The sequence below is a fragment of the Musa acuminata genome, unplaced genomic scaffold (genome assembly GCF_036884655.1).
Source record: "Musa acuminata AAA Group cultivar baxijiao unplaced genomic scaffold, Cavendish_Baxijiao_AAA HiC_scaffold_1104, whole genome shotgun sequence".
NCBI classification, from domain to species: domain Eukaryota; kingdom Viridiplantae; phylum Streptophyta; class Magnoliopsida; order Zingiberales; family Musaceae; genus Musa; species Musa acuminata.
In genome coordinates this window covers 195112-202500 of record NW_027021317.1, presented here as the reverse complement: position 1 = coordinate 202500, position 7389 = coordinate 195112, and the positions used below count along the sequence as shown (strand labels likewise).

The 7389-nt window shown below is 35.9% G+C and overlaps 1 pseudogene; it reads left to right on the top strand.

The window, feature by feature from the left end:
* Positions 1-2244: 2244 nt before the first annotated feature.
* On the top strand, positions 2245-7229 carry LOC135666477 (DNA-directed RNA polymerase V subunit 1-like; annotated as a pseudogene).
* Positions 7230-7389: the final 160 nt, after the last annotated feature.

Here is a 7389-nt window from a genome sequence, read left to right as displayed (position 1 = left end):
TTGATTGTGAAGAGGCTTTAAACCAAGGAAGCTTTAGTGCGACGGAGGTATTTACAAGCTTAAGCAGCAAGAGTATTCTCAATATATTTGCATCAACTGGGAGATTTTTAGGCCTGGAGGTAATTTTTCTAAGGGTTTTCACATAAAATCATTTTCTTATTGCATTGACTGACAACACGGCTTATGTGATAGTTTGAGAATTTAAAGTTTGTTGGGATACTGGCTTGTCCACTTAGGGAAAGGAAAAAAAAAAAAAAGCAGTATAATCCAAGAGATCAATATTTGAAGTTCTAATTTAAAATTGAATGAACATCACAGTCATCTCTGTGCTTGAAATATGTGCTTCTTTCTCTTTATTAATTATTGTTGGGCTTGTCCTAGACCTAGTGGTTCATCTGCATAATCAAATCTAATTTATGTAAATATCTCCTGTAGTGATGTCAGGAGACTTTTCAGGAATTATATTACTGCTATCTTTTAGATTGTCAGTATGCATAACTGTAAGGATTAACATGTTCTAGCCTGTTTGACAGTTTCACCTGTCAAGTTTCAGTCATCAGAAACATGTCTAGGGGAGAGCTGAAATAAGTTAGTGTGCATAGTGGATTGCAAAAGTTGGAGGATGTACCTAGGTCTCATCTTATGCAATTTCCATTTATGGGATTACATTTATAATCATTTAGCAACTGATTTTGGAATAAATTTATAGTGTTGCCTCCTTTGAAACTGTAACATTTCCTGATTTCTGAACTGTAAGGATGATTCTGTGTTGTGCAGTGAGAAAGTTATGAATTTAGCTGGATGGCAGCCAAGATATGTTTCTATTGAACTTTTAATGAATGATTAATTTGACGATAGTGAATATTTTTGGTTTTTATGTGCTATCCCTGATTTTACAGCAAATAGCTGTATATGGAATTTTGAGTTTTTTTTGGCTTGATGCCGTTTTAGACAGAGGACATTTGGGTTTGAAGTAATTCAGCATCGTCACCTGGTCTCCAACATACTGGTTGGCTAGTTCAACCTTTCTTTGTTTGCCTGTTTGGTTACTTTAGATTTTAGAATATATATATATATATATATATATATATATATTTCAAAGTATTTTGTATGAAATAAAGGACAGGCTCGGTAAAAGAAGGATAAATAGATGAAAGCTGGTACATGATTGCCTTGAGAAGAATGAAGACAAAATCTATTTCTTAGATGAGGATGTCTAGGATAAGGCCCATGTGCTACTCTTTCTAGATAAACATGTTCATATTTTCTTGAAACAAGTGAAACATATAGAATTTTTATATGTATTTGTGGAGTTTAGCTCTATAATTTCCTTCAATGAAGTTTGTGTTGGATGAGATCATAGCACTTCAGAGTCATGGTCTAAACACTTAGACATTGAGTCTGGCTCATGGCAGCAAATATTGAGCTAAAGCACCTTAATGGATATTGACAAAGCAATCCAACCCGACTAACAAAGTTAAGGAGACATGCATACATGAAACAAGAACATCTGACTCTTAACTTTTAGAAAACTCATCTGGAACCCTGTCCTTTCACTAGCAACTCCACAAGGGTAGATCCAGATCCTCTTCAAAGTCTATGTTACTGATTCTCTTTAGACTTGTAGACATAGTATAGTCTGTTCTGTTAATCTTTTTTTATTTTCATGAACTAACATTATGATTTCAGCAGCTGCACACACTTGGGTTGTTGGTTTGTTTATAGAGAGATGCTATTGACTTTTATGTCTATTATCTTTTGCTAAATGATGTTTTTTTTTTGTCATCTGCTGGTTTATGATACTAGTCTGAAGATCCCCAACCTGAGTTATTTTTTTTTCTTCTTTCTCCTTCAATTATGCATCTGTCTTATAGATAATTAATTAAACCCACCTCAGGCATGCTAACCAGTAATGTTTATTCAATTTTGTGATGATCACATACAGAAAAGGAGAAGCCTTCCGACGTGCCCAGAAGCCTAACTCGCCGAAGCATGACACCTCTCGTCCTCCCTTTCTTGCTGGTTTTCTCCACCACTGCCGCATCCAATTATGATTAGTTTCACTTGGTTCTTCAGGTAAGTCTAATTTTTTTCTCTATCTTGTTGTTCTTCTCTATATTGATCATTTGATTTGAAACATCTAGTGGCCCGGATCATTTTGCAACGTCAACCGTTGCTGTCCTATGAGTACGGGGTATCCGGAAAAAAATTTTACCATCCATGGCCTTTGGCCCGCTTTCCGCAATGGAATGTTTCCATCTTGTGGTAAGAACATGCCCTCATCTTCTAAGTACGTCCGACGTAAAGTATATTCGACTCTGACACAGACTACTTTATCGTAAAGGTACCTTACAAAATGAGAGTGTGAGTCATTCATCGTTTTTTATCCTTGTCTTCGATTACAGATGGACCCTTTGATATGCAAGATGATTCAACACTGGCACAGTTTTCGTTGTCCCAACAGCGATGGCCACTCGTTCTGGCAACACGAATGGGATAAGCACGGCACATGTTCCTTGTCCAGGTTTGATCAACCTTCTTACTTCACAGCAGCCCTCAACCTCAAGAATAAAGTTGATATTCTCTCTTCGCTAGAGGCAAAAGGTATTTTTCCTGATAACAACAAGTATAATTCGAAGCTTATCTTCCAAAACGTCAGAAGGGAAATAGGGTATAAACCAGCAATCCAATGCAACACAAAATCGGGGAAGCAGTAGTTGTATCAGATTCATATCTGCATCAACAAATTAGGAGAGCAATTTATCGACTGTAAAGTTTCTATTAAAAGAAAATGTACTTCCCCTAAGATTGTATTTCCTCGCTTCCCAATTTTCTGATGTATCAAATAGAAGAAATCATGGTTGACATCCAAAACAATTGAAATCATTTGCCAATTTGAATACTTCTGGTTAGACCAATGTATGTGTTATTAATGTTCCTTGGTATAGAAGAACATACAGTTCAATGTTTTTTTTTTTTCATAAACAAGTCTAAAGTGTTCTTCAGAAAGGGGTTTTCATGTGTTTAATGTTCATAGTGGATAGTGGTATTTTATCTGTTGACATTGTGATTCATGGATTACCTAGCATGATGTTGACGTGGAAGGAAGTCCATCCTACATTACTTCCTGCCCTCTAAATCATGGATAATAACTAACATATGATGCTGTGTGATTCATTCAGTCGATACTTTTAAGGCTGTTTTTCTGTTTAGCATTATTCAGGTTTCCATTTTGTCTTAAGCTTGCAATATATCTTAAGTTCCATACTCCGAGTGATATCAAGCATTCTGATGAGACAACAATTGATATCAAGCATGATCTATTCATAATATATAAATTATGGCAAATGATTGTAATAACTTGTTATGACTTGATTTCATATTCTGATCATCGTGTCTCTCTGTTTGAACTGCAGGGGTGGTTGGATTATTACAGCTTCTTCCTTTAATTATGATTTAACGAATCCCTTGCAAAATATAGCTTTTCATATGAAATTGTGAAGCTTTTAGGTTCTGCCTATATCACATATCTATTTGCCAATTATTCTATAAAATGTACATGAAAATTGTAGTTGTTTTTTTTTAAATGTAAATTTCTTATACTCACTGTCAATCATAAAATATCTCGCTTTTGTGAAACAATGAAGATGAAACAGGAAGGGATTCCTTTTGGAAGAACAAATCTCTGCTCTTTTGAATACGTCTGGTTAGACCAAGTAAATTAATTATCTTGTGTATTTACTTTTGGTAGATCATCCGTTCTTTTTATCTTTTCTGTTAAGATAAATACCATTAGGAGAAGCTGTAAGCACGGGAGTGCAGTTTGGAGGACATTAAAAGAAACAAAAGGTCCGATGCATTGCAGTTTTGAGTGCATTGCATAAACACCTTCTGAGTGCATCGCATCACGTCTGAACATATTTACACATTGTAGCTATATCCAATCGGGAAGAGACGAGAGGATACACCATACACTTTTTCTTATACTCTGCAGACTGGTGGAAGAGAAGAGCAATCAGTACAGGTACGTAGTTACGGCAGCACTGCTGATTTTTTCTCGTCTTTGTTGCCATGAATTATACATTCTTATTCTTTGGTCTTTGTGGCTCAAATATACTTTTCCAAATTTCTATAGATATTTTTGGTTACTAAAATTTTACTATATCCTTAAAACTATAGTGATATTCATTTTCTATATGATAAATGATAAAATTAGATCCTTTTGATGCCTCACATACATTATCACATTAATTACTGTTAACAATTTGATTTTTTTTTTCGACTACTTATAAGGCACAATTGACCAAATTAAAATTTGAACAATCAGATTGGATATTATCATTCCAAGGTGTTCTCTTGTTTTTGTTACAGTCTGTTTTGTTGTGGATTTAATGATCCTAAGAGAACCAAGAACCAGGGTTGGATTGGTTCATTTAGAGCCCGGCGAATTTTTAAGATCCAATCGTGATTGGTTTTGAGCATGAACAAGGAAGAATTAAATACATTTGATAAACTAAAGAATGGAGGACTTTATGTGATGTATGAATGTGAAAATGTCTTGTGGTAAGGTTGCAGTCTAATAATTTTTTCCTGTAGTATGACGGGGAAATGCTCATTATGTAACTATGTATTTTAGGCTCTTAAAATTTTGGAGAAGCTTCCAGAAGAAACCCAAAAAAAGTTGGCTGGGAAGGGATACTTTCTTCAGAAGGGGTTCATTATGGAACAGCTAGCTACCTGTTCCTCCGAATTGCTTGTGTGTGCCAGAAATTTCAGATGGGAAATGTGTCATGTCCTCGGTAAGTATTTTAATGATGAACACCTGATTATCTGACAATTGTACTCTGAATGAGTCTGCTTGTAGAACTGCTATTAATATTTCTTTTCCTTCTGATTTGTAGGATATTTCAAAGTCCCTTCATAAGAAAATTCTTGGCAAGATTGAGCTGATCAAAAGGTCAAGTTCTGGTTCTCCAAGTTTTGAATCTTATGAAATTGAGACAAATGATCTGCAATCATCAATTGCACTGTATATGAATCTCAGAGGTACCACAAAGGTACATTTACATAATAGAAACAGGACAGCTTTGCTGTTCAAAGTTTGTATTGTGGTTTCGTCAGGCTATATTAAATTAATGAATTTTGTTTTGTTTTGATGTTTAATTCAAATCAATTTACTTCTTACCTAACAGGCACCTCGTGACATCACAAGAAGATTTGCATTTGGCAATGAGACTAATGAGTATTTGACAAAGCAGTGGCTTGATAAGATTAGAACTTTATTTATCAGAAAGGGTTCTGGGTTTTCCTCTCGTTCTGTTGTTAGTGGAGACCCTTATGTTGGAATTAATGTAGTGGGGTTACCATCAGAAATAGCAAAGAGAATTACATTTGAAGAACGTGTGACTGAGCATAATATATAACTCGTTTGCAGAATGTAGTTGATGGCTGCTTGTGTATTACATACAAAGATGGTTCCTCCACTTATGCCATTTCTGTAGGGTCAAAGGGGCATACAAATCTTAAAATTGGCCAGGTTATAAATCGTCAAATTTTAGATGGGGATATAGTTTTTATGAACAGCCCCCCCCAGTACTCATAAGCACTCATTACAAGCATTCTATGTTTATATTCACGATGATCATACTGTTAAGATCAATCCTCTTATATGTGCTCCACTTGGAGCAGATTTTGATGGTGACTGTGTTCATATTTTCTATCCACAATCCCTATCTGCGAAAGCTGAGGTTCTAGAATTATTTAGTGTGGAAAAACAGCTGCTTAGTTCCCATTCTGGGAGCTTGAACTTGCAGCTTGTTCAGGATGCTTCATTGGCCTTGAAGCTTATATTCAAACCTGGTTTCATAAAGAAGGAAGTAGCACAACAATTGGGGATGTATGTCTCATCAATGCTGCCACCACCTGCAATAGTCAAGGCTACTAATAAATGTGGTCCTTGTTGGACAATTCTTCAAGTTCTCCAGAATGTGTTCCCTGCTTTTGTTGGACTGTTCTGGCGAACGATATTTTATACGTGAGAGTGAAATTTTGAAGTTAGACACTGATCAACAAGATGTAGTGCAGTCTTTGCTGACAGATATCATGACTCATATTTACCGCATGAAGGGCCCAATGGAGGTTCTTAATTTCTTCAATTATATACAGCCTTTACTAGTGGAGATGCTGTTTATGGAAGGCTTTAGTATTTGTTTGAAAGATTTTATTTTATCAAAGGCTGTTGTTAGTGAAATTCAAGGAAGCATCGAGAAAAATTCATGCATACTCAATCAATTGAGATCAAGACGTGATGAACTTGTGGAATTGCAAGTTCAGAACCATCTTAGAAGCATGAAGGATCCAATAGCGAAATTTTGTCCTGAATTCTTCTGCACTGGGTAACTTAATCGACTCAAAAAGTGATTCATCAATGGTTAAAGTGGTTGAACAGCTTGGATTTTTAGGTCTTCCAACTTTTTGATCAAGGAAAATATTACTCAAGGGCTTTGGTTGATGACTGCTTTTTAAACTTTGTAAGCAAGTATTCCGCTGGTGAAGTTGATCATCCATCAGAAGCATATGGACTGGTGAAGAACTCTTTTTTTCATGGTCTAAATCCATATGAAATGTTAGTCCACGCGATATCATCCAGAGAAGTGATAGTTCGTTCGTCTAGAGAGACTCACAGAACCTGGAACTTTGTTTAAATATTTGATGGCAATTCTTCGAGATGTTGTTATCTGCTATGATGGAAGTGTCAGAAATGTGTGTACTGGTTCACTTGTGCAGCTTGAGTATGTGGATGATGAAGGAGTTAATTCCGTAAATACTCCACCCGCTGGTGATCCTGTAGGTGTGTTGGCTGCAACTGCAATATCAAACCTTGCATATAAGGCAGTTCTTGATTCATCTCAAAGTAACAATTCATCATGGGAACTCATGAAAGTGAGTCATCTATGTTTCTACTTGGCAAATTAATCTTCATTTTGGTTGGACTTGCATAGGTCCAAGAGAAACATGATTTGTGTTTAATAGACATGCGTATCTTGCAGGAAATTCTTCTTTGTAAGGTCAGTTACAAAAATGATGTTTCTGACCGCGGAGTGATTTTGTACTTGAATGATTGCTGCTGCCAGAAAAGATTTTGCAAGGAAAATGCAGCATTCGCAGTTTTGAACTGCTTAAAAAGAGTCACTTTGAAGGACTGTGCTCATGAGTTCTTAATTGAGTAGGTATCCTGTATGTGCATATCTGCAGTATAGATTTTTGGTATCGACCAAGATTGATTTGTTTCTTCTCTAAGTTGTCATGTGGTCATCACTTCAATATATATCAGATTATCTGGGAAGTGAGATTTATCATTTACGTTTTCTCTCTTTGGCATCGAGTAAC